The 15,623-nt window shown below is 62.4% G+C and overlaps 3 pseudogenes; all 3 read left to right on the forward strand.

The window, feature by feature from the left end:
* The first annotated feature begins 7,282 nt into the window (after positions 1-7,282).
* Positions 7,283-8,456, forward strand: LOC147471626 (small subunit ribosomal RNA; annotated as a pseudogene).
* An 866-nt stretch (positions 8,457-9,322) lies between these two features.
* LOC147471627 (5.8S ribosomal RNA) lies at positions 9,323-9,490 on the forward strand (annotated as a pseudogene).
* Positions 9,491-10,216: 726 nt separating this feature from the next.
* LOC147471628 (large subunit ribosomal RNA) lies at positions 10,217-10,925 on the forward strand (annotated as a pseudogene; the record flags this gene model as incomplete).
* Positions 10,926-15,623: the final 4,698 nt, after the last annotated feature.

Here is a 15,623-nt window from a genome sequence, read left to right on the forward strand (position 1 = left end):
GTCCGGCTCGGGCCTCCTGTGGGTCGGGGGCGTCCTGGCCTCGGCCCCCGTGGCCGGGCGGTCGCGGGTGGCGGGCGCCTGCGAGCCGAGGAACGGCGGTGCGCCTGTCGCGGGAGTCTCTTGGGGGGCGCCTCCCTCCTGCAGGGCTTGCCTCCTCCCGAGCCGCGGGTCCGGCTCGGGCCTCCTGTGGGTCGGGGGCGTCCTGGCCTCGGCCCCCGTGGCCGGGCGGTCGCGGGTGGCGGGCGCCTGCGAGCCGGGGAAACGGCGGTGCGCCTGTCGCGGGAGTCTCTTGGGGGGCGCCTCCCTCCTGCAGGGCTTGCCTCCTCCCGAGCCGCGGGTCCGGCTCGGGCCTCCTGTGGGTCGGGGGCGTCCTGGCCTCGGCCCCCGTGGCCGGGCGGTCGCGGGTGGCGGGCGCCTGCGAGCCGGGGAACGGCGGTGCGCCTGTCGCGGGAGTCTCTTGGGGGGCGCCTCCCTCCTGCAGGGCTTGCCTCCTCCCGAGCCGCGGGTCCGGCTCGGGCCTCCTGTGGCTTGCGGGCGCCGGCTCGGCCTCGGCCCGAAGGGGGCGCGCGGCGGTCGCGGGTGGCGGGCGCCTGCGAGCCGGGGAACGGCGGTGCGCCTGTCGCGGGAGTCTCTTGGGGGGCGCCTCCCTCCTGCAGGGCTTGCCTCCTCCCGAGCCGCGGGTCCGGCTCGGGCCTCCTGTGGCTTGCGGGCGCCGGCTCGGCCTCGGCCCGAAGGGGGCGCGCGGCGGTCGCGGGTGGCGGGCGCCTGCGAGCCGGGGAACGGCGGTGCGCCTGTCGCGGGAGTCTCTTGGGGGGCGCCTCCCTCCTGCAGGGCTTGCCTCCTCCCGAGCCGCGGGTCCGGCTCGGGCCTCCTGTGGCTTGCGGGCGCCGGCTCGGCCTCGGCCCGAAGGGGGCGCGCGACGGTCGCGGGTGGCGGGCGCCTGCGAGCCGGGGAACGGCGGTGCGCCTGTCGCCGGAGTCTCTTGGGGGGCGCCTCCCTCCTGCAGGGTTTGCCTCCTCCCGAGCCGCGGGTCCGGCTCGGGCCTCCTGTGGCTTGCGGGCGCCGGCTCGGCCTCGGCCCGAAGGGGGCGCGCGGCGGGCGCGGGTGGCGGGCGCCTCCGAGCCGGGGGACGGCGGTTGCGCCTGCCGCCCGGTGCGTTCCCCATTCCAGGTGGCGCGGGCCTTGGGCGCGAGCCCGGGGCGCGGGTCGCGGGAGAGGGCGCCTTGAGCGGAGTGCGGCCGTTCATCCGTGGCCAGGTGGGCGGGCCTTGGGCCCGAGCCTCCCGCGCGGGTGCGGGTCTTGGTTTTGGGCGGGGTTGGTGCGGTCCCGGGCCCTAACCAGCCGTCCGGATATATATAGGGGGAGGCTTCCTCTCCGGCCGCCGCCTGGGTTTGGCGGGCCTTGAGTTTTGCCTCCTCCCGAGCCGCGGGTCCGGCTCGGGCCTCCCCGTGGCTTGGGGGCGCCGGCTCGGCCTCGGCCCGAAGGGGGCGCGCGGCGGGCGCGGGTGGCGGGCGCCTCCGAGCCGAGGAACGGCGGTGCGCCTGTCGCGGGAGTCTCTTGGGGGGCGCCTCCCTCCTGCAGGGTTTGCCTCCTCTCGAGCCGCGGGTCCGGCTCGGGCCTCCTGTGGCTTGCGGGCGTCCTGGCCTCGGCCCCCGTGGCCGGGCGGTCGCGGGTGGCGGGCGCCTGCGAGCCGGGGGGCGGCGGTGCGCCTGTCGCGGGAGTCTCTTGGGGGGCGCCTCCCTCCTGCAGGGCTTGCCTCCTCCCGAGCCGCGGGTCCGGCTCGGGCCTCCTGTGGGTCGGGGGCGTCCTGGCCTCGGCCCCCGTGGCCGGGCGGTCGCGGGTGGCGGGCGCCTGCGAGCCGAGGAACGGCGGTTGCGCCTGTCGCGGGAGTCTCTTGGGGGGCGCCTCCCTCCTGCAGGGCTTGCCTCCTCCCGAGCCGCGGGTCCGGCTCGGGCCTCCTGTGGGTCGGGGGCGTCCTGGCCTCGGCCCCCGTGGCCGGGCGGTCGCGGGTGGCGGGCGCCTGCGAGCCGAGGAACGGCGGTTGCGCCTGTCGCGGGAGTCTCTTGGGGGGCGCCTCCCTCCTGCAGGGCTTGCCTCCTCCCGAGCCGCGGGTCCGGCTCGGGCCTCCTGTGGGTCGGGGGCGTCCTGGCCTCGGCCCCCGTGGCCGGGCGGTCGCGGGTGGCGGGCGCCTGCGAGCCGGGGAACGGCGGTGCGCCTGTCGCGGGAGTCTCTTGGGGGGCGCCTCCCTCCTGCAGGGCTTGCCTCCTCCCGAGCCGCGGGTCCGGCTCGGGCCTCCTGTGGGTCGGGGGCGTCCTGGCCTCGGCCCCCGTGGCCGGGCGGTCGCGGGTGGCGGGCGCCTGCGAGCCGGGGAAACGGCGGTGCGCCTGTCGCGGGAGTCTCTTGGGGGGCGCCTCCCTCCTGCAGGGCTTGCCTCCTCCCGAGCCGCGGGTCCGGCTCGGGCCTCCTGTGGCTTGCGGGCGCCGGCTCGGCCTCGGCCCGAAGGGGGCGCGCGACGGTCGCGGGTGGCGGGCGCCTGCGAGCCGGGGAACGGCGGTGCGCCTGTCGCCGGAGTCTCTTGGGGGGCGCCTCCCTCCTGCAGGGTTTGCCTCCTCCCGAGCCGCGGGTCCGGCTCGGGCCTCCTGTGGCTTGCGGGCGCCGGCTCGGCCTCGGCCCGAAGGGGGCGCGCGGCGGGCGCGGGTGGCGGGCGCCTCCGAGCCGGGGGACGGCGGTTGCGCCTGCCGCCCGGTGCGTTCCCCATTCCAGGTGGCGCGGGCCTTGGGCGCGAGCCCGGGGCGCGGGTCGCGGGAGAGGGCGCCTTGAGCGGAGTGCGGCCGTTCATCCGTGGCCAGGTGGGCGGGCCTTGGGCCCGAGCCTCCCGCGCGGGTGCGGGTCTTGGTTTTGGGCGGGGTTGGTGCGGTCCCGGGCCCTAACCAGCCGTCCGGATATATATAGGGGGAGGCTTCCTCTCCGGCCGCCGCCTGGGTTTGGCGGGCCTTGAGTTTTGCCTCCTCCCGAGCCGCGGGTCCGGCTCGGGCCTCCCCGTGGCTTGGGGGCGCCGGCTCGGCCTCGGCCCGAAGGGGGCGCGCGGCGGGCGCGGGTGGCGGGCGCCTCCGAGCCGAGGAACGGCGGTGGTGCGCCTGTCGCGGGAGTCTCTTGGGGGGCGCCTCCCTCCTGCAGGGTTTGCCTCCTCTCGAGCCGCGGGTCCGGCTCGGGCCTCCTGTGGCTTGCGGGCGTCCTGGCCTCGGCCCCCGTGGCCGGGCGGTCGCGGGTGGCGGGCGCCTGCGAGCCGGGGGGCGGCGGTGTCTTGGGGGGCGCCTCCTCCTCCCTCCTCCCGAGCCGCGGGTCCGGCTCGGGCCTCCTGTGGGTCGGGGCGTCCTGGCCTCGGCCTCCGTGGGCGGGCGGTCGCGGGTGGCGGGCGCCTGCGAGCCGGGGAAGCGTGCGTTGGGGGCGCTCCTGCAGGGCTTGCCTCCTGCGGGTGGGCGGGGGGCGGCGGGTGGCGGGCGCCTGCGAGACGGGGAAACGGCGGTGTCGCGGGAGTCTCTTGGGGGGCGCCTCCCTCCCTCCTCCCGAGCCGCCGGTCCGGCTCGGGCCTCCTGTGGCGGGCGCCGGCTCGGCCTCGGGCCGGGGCGGCGGTCGGAACGGCGGTGCGCCTGTCGCCGGAGTCTCTTGGGGGGGCGCCTCCCTCCTGCAGGGTTTGCCTCCTCCCGAGCCGCGGGTCCGGCTCGGGCCTCCTGTGGGTCGCGGGCGCCGGCTCGGCCTCGGCCCCCGTGGCCGGGCGGTCGCGGGTGGCGGGCGCCTGCGAGCCGAGGAACGGCGGTGCGCCTGTCGCGGGAGTCTCTTGGGGGGCGCCTCCCTCCTGCAGGGCTTGCCTCCTCCCGAGCCGCGGGTCCGGCTCGGGCCTCCTGTGGCTTGCGGGCGCCGGCTCGGCCTCGGCCCGAAGGGGGCGCGCGACGGTCGCGGGTGGCGGGCGCCTGCGAGCCGGGGAACGGCGGTGCGCCTGTCGCCGGAGTCTCTTGGGGGGCGCCTCCCTCCTGCAGGGTTTGCCTCCTCCCGAGCCGCGGGTCCGGCTCGGGCCTCCTGTGGCTTGCGGGCGCCGGCTCGGCCTCGGCCCGAAGGGGGCGCGCGGCGGGCGCGGCGGGTGGCGGGCGCCTCCGAGCCGGGGGACGGCGGTTGCGCCTGCCGCCCGGTGCGTTCCCCATTCCAGGTGGCGCGGGCCTTGGGCGCGAGCCCGGGGCGCGGGTCGCGGGAGAGGGCGCCTTGAGCGGAGTGCGGCCGTTCATCCGTGGCCAGGTGGGCGGGCCTTGGGCCCGAGCCTCCCGCGCGGGTGCGGGTCTTGGTTTTGGGCGGGGTTGGTGCGGTCCCGGGCCCTAACCAGCCGTCCGGATATATATAGGGGGAGGCTTCCTCTCCGGCCGCCGCCTGGGTTTGGCGGGCCTTGAGTTTTGCCTCCTCCCGAGCCGCGGGTCCGGCTCGGGCCTCCCCGTGGCTTGGGGGCGCCGGCTCGGCCTCGGCCCGAAGGGGGCGCGCGGCGGGCGCGGGTGGCGGGCGCCTCCGAGCCGAGGAACGGCGGTGCGCCTGTCGCGGGAGTCTCTTGGGGGGCGCCTCCCTCCTGCAGGGTTTGCCTCCTCTCGAGCCGCGGGTCCGGCTCGGGCCTCCTGTGGCTTGCGGGCGTCCTGGCCTCGGCCCCCGTGGCCGGGCGGTCGCGGGTGGCGGGCGCCTGCGAGCCGGGGGGCGGCGGTGCGCCTGTCGCCGCCTGCCGCCTTCCTTGGGGGATTGGTTTGATCCTCCTCCTCCTCCTCCTCCTCTCGGGCCGCCGCTTCGGCAAGGGGCTTTCTGTGGCTTGCGCGGAGGAGCCTGCCGCCTTCCCGAGGGGCGCGCCTCCCTATCTTGGGGGGATTTGGTTTGTTCCTCCTCCTCCTCCTCCTCCCGAGCCTCCGCTTCGGCTCGGGCCTCCTGTGGCGGGCGCCGGCTCGGCCTCGGGCCGGGGCGCGCGGCGGTCGCGGGTGGCGGGCGCCTCCGAGCCGGGGAACGGCGGTTGCGCCTGCCGCCCGTTGCGTTCCCCATTCCAGGTGGCGCGGCCCTTGGGCGCGAGCCCGGGGCGCGGGTCGCGGGAGAGGGCGCCTTGAGCGGAGTGCGGCCGTTCATTCGTGGCCAGGTGGGCGGGCCATGGGCGCGAGCCTCCCGCGCGGGTGCGGGTCTTGGTTTTGGGCGGGGTTGGTGCGGTCCCGGGCCCTAACCAGCCGTCCGGATATATATAGGGGGAGGCTTCCTCTCCGGCCGCCGCCTGGGTTTGGCGGGCCTTGAGTTTTGCCTCCTCCCGAGCCGCGGGTTCGGCTCGGACCTCCTGTGGCTCGGGGGCGGCCTCGGCCTCGGTCCGTGGCCGGGCGGTCGCGGGTGGCGGGCGCCTCCGAGCCGGGGGCGGCGGTGCGCCCGTCGCCTTCCCCCGGGGGGCGCCTCCTTCCTTGGTGGACTCCTTGGCTGGCGTTCTTCCTCCTCTCGGGCCGCCGGTCCGGCTGTGGCATGGCATGGTGTGGCGGGCGAGAGGCTCCTTCGTTGGTGGATTGGCTCGTGTCTTTTCCTCCCCTCGGGCCGCCGGACGGGCGGAGGTCCGGCCGTGGCGTCCAGAAGAGGGGCGCCTCCCTTCTTGGGGGGACTGGTTTGTTCCTCCTCCTCCTCCTCCTCTCGAGCCTCCGCTTCGGCGGGGGCCTCCTGTGGCGGCGCGGAGGCGCCTGCCGCCTTCTCGAGGGGCGCGCCTCCCTAGCTTGGGGGATTGGTTTGTTCCTCCTCCTCTCGAGCCTCCGCTTCGGCTCGGGCCTCCTGTGGCGGGCGCCGGCTCGGCCTCGGGCCGGGGCGCGCGGCGGGCGCGGGTGGCGGGCGCCTCCGAGCCGGGGAACGGCGGTTGCGCCTGCCGCCCGGTGCGTTCCCCATTCCAGGTGGCGCGGGCCTCGGGCGCGAGCCCGGGGCGCGGGTCGCGGGAGAGGGCGCCTTGAGCGGAGTGCGGCCGTTCATTCGTGGCCAGGTGGGCGGGCCATGGGCGCGAGCCTCCCGCGCGGGTGCGGGTCTTGGTTTTGGGCGGGGTTGGTGCGGTCCCGGGCCCTAACCAGCCGTCCGGATATATATAGGGGGAGGCTTCCTCTCCGGCCGCCGCCTGGGTTTGGCGGGCCTTGAGTTTTGCCTCCTCCCGAGCCGCGGGTTCGGCTCGGACCTCCTGTGGCTCGGGGGCGGCCTCGGCCTCGGTCCGTGGCCGGGCGGTCGCGGGTGGCGGGCGCCTCCGAGCCGGGGGCGGCGGTGCGCCCGTCGCCTTCCCCCGGGGGGCGCCTCCTTCCTTGGTGGACTCCTTGGCTGGCGTTCTTCCTCCTCTCGGGCCGCCGGTCCGGCTGTGGCCTGGTGTGGCGGGCGGCGGCTCTGCCTCGGGCCGCCCGAGCGCAGAAGGCGTTGCTCTCTCCGCCCCAGCCGGCCGACCTTTGGGGTTGCCGTGGCGCCTGGGCGCCCCTGCCTTGGCGTCCGCCTTTGGGTCCAGGCGGGCCTCCTCCCCTTTGGAGCCGCCCCGGTGGCGTGGGCGTTGCGGACTTTGCGGTGTTGTTGTGGTCTCGGGCCCTAACCAGCCGTCCGGATAAAGGTAGGGGGGAGCCGTCCGCAGCGTGGGCGGAGTCCTGGCCTCGGTTGTGCCCCGCCGAGCCGGCTCTGTCCTTAGTCCCCCCTGCTCTTCCAGGCCTGCGCCCTCCCCCTGAGTGCACAGGACGCAGCGATTTTCGCCGAGCGATTGCGGCCCCTCTCCCCCTCGCTCGGTGCGCCGCGTCTCTTTTGCTCGTCGGCGGGCCGGCCAAACCCTCCCCCTCTCTCTCTTGCCTCGGGAGCGACTGTGGGCGTTAAAACCCCGTCTGGCCCACCTTTCACAGCAATAGCCGTGGGCTCGCGCCCTTCTGGCCGTGCTCTTTTGTTCTGGCCCGGCGAGTTCCCCCTTTTCCCCTGGTAGCGGCGCCGATAGCCCCTTTTTTGAACGCCCTCGAAAAACTCGCCAGCTCTCTCTCTGCTGCTGCTGCTGCCGCCGCCGCCGCCGCCAGCCTCCCGTAAAAAGGAGGAAGAGGTGGTGGTGGTGGTGGTGGTGGAGGCGGAAGAAGAAGAAGAAGAAGGCGGCGAGCAGTAGAGCTTGTGCCTCCATCGGTAGACGGTCCCCGTCTTCCGTCGCCGGCTCCCCCCCCCGCTGTGGCGCGGGCGGCAGCAGTGGCGGCGGCGGCGGCGGGTCGTTGACGACTGGTGTGCTGTTATTGCTATGTGCTACCTGGTTGATCCTGCCAGTAGTCATATGCTTGTCTCAAAGATTAAGCCATGCATGTGTAAGTACAGGCCGACTTAAGGCGAAACCGCGGACGGCTCATTAAATCAGATACAACTCATTGGATCTCTGCTGAACCGCATTACTTGGATAACTGTGGTAATTCTAGAGCTAATACATGCCTTTGGAGTCTCCGACCGCGAGGGAGGAGCGCTTTTATTAGACCAAAACCCCTGGGCGCGCGGCTCGCGAGGGCCGCGCGCCTGACTCTCTTGGTGAAACAGAATAACTTTTGCCGAGCGCACGACCCCTCCCTGACGGGTTGGGTCGGCGCCGCGTCCTGCAGGCGTCTGCCTTATCAGCTCTCGATTGTAGGTTAAACGCCTACAATGGCTATCACGGGTAACGGGGAATCAGGGTTCGATTCCGGAGAGGGAGCCTGAGAAACGGCTACCACATCTAAGGAAGGCAGCAGGCGCGCAAATTACCCACTCCCGGCACGGGGAGGTAGTCTCGAAAAATACTGTTGCGAGCCCCGAACGGGGCTTCGCAATTGGAATGAGTACACTTTAAATCCTTGTACGAGGATCAAGTGGAGGGCAAGTCTGGTGCCAGCCGCCGCTGTAATTCCAACTCCACTAGCGTATATTAAAGTTGTTGCGGTTGAAACGCTCGTAGTTGGAACTCTGCTCCGGACCGGCGGTCCGCCTTAGCGGCGGTCACTGCCGGGTTCCGAGCTGTGTCCCCGCCGGCTTGCAGGGGGTTTGTATGCCCTTAACCGGGTGTCCCCTTGTGGCCGGCACGTTTACTTTGAAAAAATTAGAGTGCTCAGAGCAGGCTGGCGATTGCTTACAGCCCAAATGGTCGTGCATGGAATGATGGAAGAGGACCTCGGTTCTATTTTGTCGGTTTTTCGGAACCCGAGGTAATGATTAAGAGAAGCAGACGGGGGCATTCGTACTGCGACGCCAGAGGTGAAATTCTTAGACCGTCGCATGACGACCTAATGCGAAAGCATCTGCCAAGGATGTTTTCATTGATCAAGAACGAAAGTTAGAGGTTCGAAGGCGATCAGATACCGCCCTAGTTCTAACCTTAAACGATGCTGACTAGCGATCCGCCGCAGTTATTCCCATGACCCGGCGGGGAGCTTCCGGGAAACCAAAGTCTTTGAGTTCCGGGGGAAGTATGGTTGCAAAGCTGAAACTTAAAGGAATTGACGGAAGGGCACCACCAGGAGTGGAGCCTGCGGCTCAATTTGACTCAACACGGGGAAACTCACCAGGCCCGGACACCGGAAGGATTGACAGAATGAAGGCTCTTTCTCGATTCGGTGGGTGGTGGTGCATGGCCGTTCTTAGTTGGTGGAGTGATCTGTCTGGTTAATTCCGATAACGAACGAGACTCTAGCCTGCTAAATAGTCGACGGGTCTCGTCCTCGCGCCGCCTTCCAGGGCGGCGACGAGTCGGGTCGACGGAAAGGTGAGAGTGCTCGCTAGCTTTTTTTGGCTGGCTTGCCCCCTCTCCAAATCGCGGTCCGTCGAGAGGGGCTCCGACGGTGGTGGTGGCGGCGGTGGTCTGCTGCGCGCGTGTGCACTGGCAGTTCTCCCCCCCTCCCCCCGCCCCCCTGAAGACCCCCTCCCGGCTTGGAAGGGCCCTGTCGAAGGTAATAGTGCAGCGGTGGATGTACTGTGCAATGACCCTCCTTCTTCTTTCGAACGCCATTACGGGGGACTCTCGGGACGGCTCCCGACTCTCCTCCTCCTTCTGTGATAGGCTTTGGTACCCCTCTGTCTCTCTCTCGCTGTAGGAGGGAAAGGAGGCGGGTGGAGCGAAGGTGGAGGCGCCGAACCCCAAAGTTAATCTTTTTCCCGCCCCCGCCTGGGTTACCGGGACTTTTCGTGGCCAGCTGGTGATCGACGACGTCCGTGTCGCGGTCTGTGCTTTGCTTTTGTTTTTGTCAAACGAATTGTTTACTTCCCCTCGGCCCCCCGGTCGAGTGGGAGGCGAGCGAGTCGCGTGCGAACTCGGAAAAACTCTCTCCAAGACTCTTAACGGGGGATCACTTGGCTCGTGGGTCGAGGAAGACCGCGGCAAAAAGCGTAGTCTGATGGCTATCGCAATTGTCCCGTGATTCCATCGACGTGTCGAACGCACATTGCGGCGGCCCTGTGCCTTCTTCGAAGGACGGCCGCCACCCTCCCTCGAGTGTCGTGACGTTGCCTACCGGGAGACAGTATGGACGGCTGCGGCGGCCCCCCCGCCGCCCGTTCTCCGGTAGGCCGACACAGTGTTTCTGTTGAGAGTGAGGCGAAAGATCGCCGTGCGTGGGCCTCCGTGCCGCCCCAGAAAGCTGGCGAGGTGTGGAGGCCTGCTAAGCACCATGGGGCCCGTCGTCCATTAGCGGCGCGCGAGCTGTTGACCTTGCCGTGGGTGCGAGGCCTCGCTAAAAGTCCCTTGTGTTGTCCAGATGTTCCCTTAAGACCCTTTTCCTCGATGAGCGATGGTTCGCCGGGCGGCGCGCGGGCGGGTCGCAAGACCCCCGCCGCCGCCCTCCTCCTCCTCCTCCTTCCTTCTACCCAGGGGATGTAAGCCAGAGAGGTTCCTCCCCTCTGCCCTAAACGGGCGGAGATTCGAAGATCGAACTGGGGGGATTCAGTTCGATGGTTTGTCCGGGAGACGGCAGCGGGTTTAGTTGGCGGCTGCGGCTCGCGACCTCCCTTTCTCTCGATCCTTTGGGGTCGGGGGAGGCAGGGGGCGCGGCCCGCCGCCTGCCCGGCGCCGGCGGGCAGGCGGGCAGGCGATCCCCGGGACGGCGCGGAGTCCCGCTTCCGCTCCCGCACGCCGGGGTCCCTTCTTTCGGGCGGGGGCCTTCGGGGGGCGCAGGCCCGGGACTCGCCATGACGAACGGGCGCCGCCGCCCTCCCCGGGCGGGTTTCCGGCGTCCGGATGTGTCGGCGGGTACCCAGAGCATAAATGTTGGGACCCGAAAGATAGTGAACTATGCTTGGCCAGGATGAAGCCAGGGGAAACCCTGGTGGAGGTCCGAAGCGTTTCTGACGTGCAAATCGATCGCCAGAGCTGAGTATAGGGGCGAAAGACCAATCGAACTATCTAGTAGCTGGTTCCCTCCGAAGTTTCCCTCAGGATAGCTGGCGCTCATGTCGAACGAGTTCCATCCGGTAAAGCGAATGACTAGGGGTGTTGGGGACGAAATGTCCTCAGCCCATTCTCAAACTTTAAATGGGTGAGGTGCCGGGCTTGCTTCGCTGAAGCCCCGGACGAGAATCGGAGTGCCTAGTGGGCCAATTTTGGTAAGCAGAACTGGCGCTGTGAGATGAACAAAACGTGGAGTTAAGGGGCCTAAATGGATGCTAATTCCGATCCCATGGAAGGGAGTTGCTTGCTATAGACAGCAGGACGGTGGCCATGGAAGTTGGAATCCGCTAAGGAGTGTGTAACAACTCACCTGCCGAAGCAAGTAACCCCGAAAATGGCATGGCGCTCAAGCATCCTCCCGATACTCTACCGCCGGGCGCACTATTGGCTGCGACGAGGAGGTCTCGAGGCCCCGGCGAGTAGGAGGGCGCGGTGGTGAGCGTAGAAGGATACGGCGTGAGCCGGTCTGGAGCCGCCACCGGTGCGGATCTTGGTGGTAGTAGCAAATGCTCGAGCAAGCCGGACCCTCGTTGACCGAAGCGGAGGAGGGTTCCCCGCCAACATCGCTTGGTCGTGGTTAAGTCGGCCCTTAGTCCGAGGATAGCTTCCCTCCCATCCCCTGGAAAATGCCACAAGAAAGCAGTGTGTGTGGAGCGCGTTTGCCGATGCCTCCTCCTGTTTTTTTGCGTGGGGGTAGAGTCGGCACGAGCCGGTGGAGCGAGCCAGCGGCAAGAGTCGAGAGGAGTCGGCGGCGGCGGTTGTTGCTGCTGCTGCTTTTGTCGCTGATGACCGGCTGTTTGTCTGTTTGGTCTGGCGAGCTCTCGGTTTGTCGGCGCCGGTCGAGCTCCCGAGTCTTAGTCTGAAAGCGGCGGGGTACGGCGCCACGGCCTTTGGCGGCCGTGGTTCCGCTCCTGTCTTCCTCCCCTGTCATGGCGGATGCAGTAATGCAGCCTACGCTGCCGCTGACTCTGACGACGGGCTCGCCTGTGGGCGGGGCGGCACCACGTCCCGCCGGCGGCGTCTTGGCGAGCTCTTGTTCCTCCTCCTCCTCCCCGATTGAAGGGCGGGCATCCCTCCCGCCCTCTCGAGCGAGCGAGCGAGCGAGCGAGCCAGCCACGACTCCCCCCCTTTGACTCATCGGTTTGCCGTGACGCAATGACAGGACTAGCAAAAAGCTGAGGAGGGGCCTGGTCAGAGGTCCTCTCCTCCTCTACCCCTCTCTCTGTTGGAAGGCTAAGAGAGAACGGGAAAATCAGTCCGGCAGATTGCGGGCTAAAGGGAATACGGTCAAAATCAGACAGAGCCCGCGCGCGGGTCAGTGCGGGTGGTTGCCGCCGACGGCCGGAACGTCCTCCGGCGGTACCCGCGTCGGACGAGTCTTGTACTCTGCCTGGCGCGGGGTGACGGAGGGCGGGATGGTGTCGGTTTGAACCTCCTCCCCTCTGTTGGCAGAGGGCGCCTATCCATAGGATAAAGGGTTCTCCTCCCTCCCTTCTTCAATCTCTCGCGGGGGGCGAGCCGGCTGGCTAGCTAGCTAGCTAGCTGGATGGTCCCGGCTCCGGGGTTCTCTTTTGTCCCCCGTGCGCCAGCGGCCGCCTAGAGTCGAACACGCCTGCTTGTCGATCCTTTGACCAAAGCCTGATTTTTTTCTTGAAAGAGTGGACGACGGACGACGGATGGCGGCGGCTGCTGGCCCCCCCCCACCTTTTCTCTTCCGTGCAGCACGCCTGCGTGCAGCCCTTCCTGAAGTAATCACATCGATGGGGTCTCGTATACCCCGTGCACCGCCCCAAAAGTGGCGAGGGTGATGATGATGATGGTAGAAACGGTGGTTCTGGAGTTAGGGCAGTTCTCCCGGCAACGGGCAGACTCGTTCGCCGACGCCGGCGGTAGCCCGGGCAAGAGCTTTCTTCTCTTTTTTAGGCTGCCGGAGGCCCCTTAGTTCGTTCACATTGAGTGGAGGTCGTTGGCCGTAACAGCCATACGTGAGATTGTATAGAGTGTGGAAGCAATTCGAGAGAGAGAGAGAGAGAGAGAGAGAGAGAGAGAGAGAGAGAGAGAGAGAGAGAGAGAGAGAGAGAGAGAGAGAGAGAGAGAGAGAGAGAGAGAGAGAGAGAGAGAGAGAGGTTAGGTTAGGTTAGGTTAGGTTAGGTTAGGTTAGGTTAGGTTAGGTTAGGTTAGGTTAGGTTAGGTTAGGTTAGGTTAGGTTTAGGTTAGGTTAGGTTAGGTTTAGGTTAGGTTAGGTTAGGTTAGGTTAGGTTAGGTTAGGTTAGGTTAGGTTAGGTTAGGTAGGTTAGGTTAGGTTAGGTTAGGTTAGGTTAGGTTAGGTTAGGTTAGGTTAGGTTAGGTTAGGTAGGTTAGGTTAGGTTAGGTTAGGTTAGGTTAGGTTAGGTTAGGTTAGGTTAGGTTAGGTTAGGTTAGGTTAGGTTAGGTTAGGTTAGGTTAGGTTAGGTTAGGTTAGGTTAGGTTAGGTTAGTTAGGTTAGGTTAGGTTAGGTTTAGGTTAGGTTAGGTTAGGTTAGGTTAGGTTAGGTTAGGTTAGGTTAGGTTAGGTTAGGTTAGGTTAGGTTAGGTTAGGTTAGGTTAGGTTAGGTTAGGTTAGGTTAGGTTAGGTTAGGTTAGGTTAGGTTAGGTTAGGTTAGGTTAGGTTAGGTTAGGTTAGGTTAGGTTAGGTTAGGTTAGGTTAGGTTAAGTTAGGTTAGGTTAGGTTAGGTTAGGTTAGGTTAGGTTAGGTTAGGTTAGGTTAGGTTAGGTTAGGTTAGGTTAGGTTAGGTTAGGTTAGGTTAGGTTAGGTTAGGTTAGGTTAGGTTAGGTTAGTTAGGTTAGGTTAGGTTAGGTTAGGTTAGGTTAGGTTAGGTTAGGTTAGGTTAGGTTTAGGTTAGGTTAGGTAGGTTAGGTTAGGTTAGGTTAGGTTAGGTTAGGTTAGGTTAGGTTAGGTTAGGTTAGGTTAGGTTAGGTTAGGTTAGGTTAGGTTAGGTTAGGTTAGGTTAGGTTAGGTTTAGGTTAGGTTAGGTTAGGTAATATTAGGTGTTGAGAAAATATGGACATTTTACTGATATCAAATTTGGACCTTGCAAAAATTGGACAATTGATAAAAATCAGACATTTTATAAATGTTACAGTTGGACTTTATAGAAAATGGACCTTGTATAAATTGTGAAAATGAAATCTTTTTGGGATGTACTTGTAGAATAGAATGATGATTTAAATGATAATAATATAGATTCGTTATAAAACGATATTAAACTTACACATTATATCTTTATTTTTCTGTATACATACACATATCTATGATTTCTCAAACAGTTCAAGAAAATGAAAAAAAATGGACATTTCAACTTGTCCATTTTTTCATCATGGACAAGTTGATTTTTCTTTTTTTTTTAAGAAAATGAAAAAAATGGACATTTCAACTTGTAAAATTTCAGACTATGATGAAAAAATGGACAAGTTGATTTTTCATTTTTTTTAAGAAAATGAAAAAAATGGACATTTCAACTTGTAAAATATCCTTTGCATATTCATATTAATCTTTTATTTTACTAACAACTCCAGTTATACCAAAGTTAATAACCTAAATATTTTTATATAAATATGCATTGATGATCAATACTAATTGTTTTTTCTCTTTATTTTTTTTCAGATAAACATGTTCATATAGATGAGAGGCGACTATGTAAAGTGTGCATGACTGATGAAGTAGATATAGTAATTCTCCCCTGTGATCATATGGTCTGCTGTACTAATTGTTTATTAACCCAGTCGAAATGTCCTATATGTAGAGGGGTAATTGAAAAAGTTGTTAAGCCAATTTTACTTTAATAAAAATATTACAGACAGTTGTAGACGATTATTATATTTTACTTGATCAACCCATTGTTCATTCAAGAAACTTAATCATATATATATATATATATATAAACTTTAAATAAGATATTGTATGTAACATTGGATGAAATAAATATTCACATGTAATCTAAACCATATATCAATATGAAAGTATTAAAATAAAGTAGATACATAATAATATACTCTAGTCTAACCCAGAAACCTTATTTTTATTTTACTTGATTTGCTTATCAGTATATCAATTGATATATATATATAACATCATTCTCAATATATGTATTTATAATAGGATTAACTTCTATATAATAATTTGATAATATTGAAACATTTTTGTAACATGCAATACGTATATATATATATCTTACTGTTCATCTATAGCAAACAGTTGATAATTTAATCCTGTCAATATATATCGACACATATGCACTGTTTTTAGTAAAGATATCTTTTCATTATCTAGTTTTGCCGAATAAGTTTGGTACATCTTCACTTTTTCCATTAATTCATCACTATGTGATTTCATCTTTATTATAGTGCTTTGAGCAGAATCAAACTTAGCCTTCAAATCTTCATTCATTTTTTTTAGCTCATTTACTTCTTCTTCATTACCAATAACCATGATTCTGTTTACTGGTCTATAGGGCGCAAGATATGGATCTTTAGAGTTTTTGTCTTTAGCTGATTCTTGGGTTGCTGATGTTGTTGTTTCATTTTGAGGATCTTGTTCTTCCGAGCGTTTGAGCTTTTTTTTAGCTGATTCTTGGGTTGGTGATGTTGTTGTTGTTTCATTTTGAGGATCTTGTTCTTCTGATCGTTTGCGCTTTAGGTTGTCTTTAGCTGATTCTTGGGTTGGTGATGTTGTTGTTGTTTCATTTTGAGGATCTTGTTCTTCCGATCGTTTGCACTTTAGGTTGTCTTTAGCTGATTCTTGGGTTGGTGATGTTGTTGTTTCATTTTGAGGATCTTGTTCTTCCGATCGTTTGCGCTTTATGAGGATCTTTGGAAGCTGAGATTTGATTTGTGAATTAATCGACGCATGGCCAGGTATCAGTTTGAGGCTTAGCGAATCGGTAACTAAGGAACCCCTATTACTCCTCTGGTTAAAGGGAGAGGGTGATACTGTTGTTCCGCTTGTAGTCGATACAGAGGCATGAGACATAGGTACGTTTTGCAAGTACGCTGAATTATCGACAGAGTCATTAGAATAATCAAAGTCAGTCATTTCTTACAATATAACGCTTATATCTTATGTACCCTATTTACTAAGGAACTCCTCAGGTTAGGACTCGAGTATCACCGAAATCCCAGGTACAGTTATTCCTTTTTCTTTTTCTAAGGTC

This window comes from Penaeus japonicus, unplaced genomic scaffold (assembly GCF_977035675.1).
Source record: "Penaeus japonicus unplaced genomic scaffold, GWHDUDI00000001_assembly GWHDUDI00000007, whole genome shotgun sequence".
In the NCBI taxonomy this organism is placed as follows: Eukaryota; Metazoa; Arthropoda; class Malacostraca; order Decapoda; family Penaeidae; genus Penaeus; species Penaeus japonicus.